A 1,506-nucleotide genomic window follows, 5' to 3' on the forward strand; every position below is an offset into this window, starting at 1 on the left:
AGTATACACGAAGAAACCAAAAGGTCATTTAACACACAGGAAATTTAAAAAGGACAAAATGAGTGTTAGAAGATAGACTGAAATTTGATCTTCAACATAAAATAACTAAAATGAAAGGAAGAGATGATAAAGAGTGGACAGAAGATTCCAAAGGGCTGCTAAAGAAGACAAAATATAATATTGTAATAAAATGTACTAAGACCTGGAAATTGAAAATCAAAAAGGGAGAACACATCCAGCATTCCTCAAGCTGAGAGAAGTTAAATTAAAAAGTTTGAGCCCAATGTTGCAACACTGAAGGTTCCTAGGTGCAAAATATGGAATGATGAAGGAAGCTTGCAAAGGAGATGGACGGGACCCGGAAGCTATGTACCATAAAGAAGTGGTTGATGTTCAGCTCTTTCAGGATAGAGAATATGATCAAGGCGTGACAGTATTGAAGGATGAAGTCCAAACTGCACTGAAGGTTTTGGCAAAATAATAAAAACACAAGCAATGCTCTGGGAATTTATGGGAAACCAACAGAAATAGATCAATGAAGATATTTACTCCTCTATGCCATGAAATTTGAGTGAAATAAATCATTATTTGTGTTCAGTGCAACAAAAGGTAACCCAATAGAATGTAGAAATTATCGAACAATATAATTAATTAATATTGAAAATAAATAAAGTTTTTCTCAAGATAATTCAAATAGATTGCAACCAAGCATCCACAGAGAACCTCCAGAAATCCAACCTGGCTTCAGAAGAGGATGTGGAACAAGGGATACCATTGCTGATAAGCAGATGAATCTTGACTGAAAGCAGAAAGATCAGAAAAATGCTTGTCTCCATTCATTTATTATGAAATGACTTTTGACAGTGACAATATTAAAAAACTATAAATGTATACCATGACACAGAATGAGAATTCCAGAATGCTCCACTGGCTTTCTGTGGACACTGTACATAGACCAAGAGGCAGCTGTTTTAAGAGAACAGGGGTTAAAATCAGGAAAGGCTGCCAGGGTTGTATCTTTCTTTATACTTTATCTGTATGCTGAAAAAATAACCCCAGAATCTACACTATATGAAGGCAATTTGAATTGGCACCAAGAGTGGAAGAAGGTTCAGTAACAATCTGCTATATTCAGATGACACAAACTTGCTTTTTGAAAGCAAAAACAACAAAACAAAAAATTTGAAGCACTTACTGATGAAAAAAGATCTAGACCTCCATAAATGCCCCTTGACTCCCAGCACCTTCCTCCATCTCCCTTGACTTTCCTCCTGCCCCACTACCATGCTCCGTCCCGACCTGGGCTACAATTTACCTCTTCTATACACAACCTTACCCTTGATCATTCCCCAACAGGCCTGCCACTCCCCCTTCACTACCATTTTGGGTCCCATGTTGTTCCCTTGTCCCTGTGTTTGTTAACACCTGGGGAAATAGATCTATTTGTCTATATTTATAGGTTTAGTGTTAAGGTGGTGGAAGGACCTTGGGCCTCTACTCAAGCAC

This window comes from Tenrec ecaudatus, chromosome 8 (assembly GCF_050624435.1).
Source record: "Tenrec ecaudatus isolate mTenEca1 chromosome 8, mTenEca1.hap1, whole genome shotgun sequence".
Taxonomy (NCBI): Eukaryota; Metazoa; Chordata; class Mammalia; order Afrosoricida; family Tenrecidae; genus Tenrec; species Tenrec ecaudatus.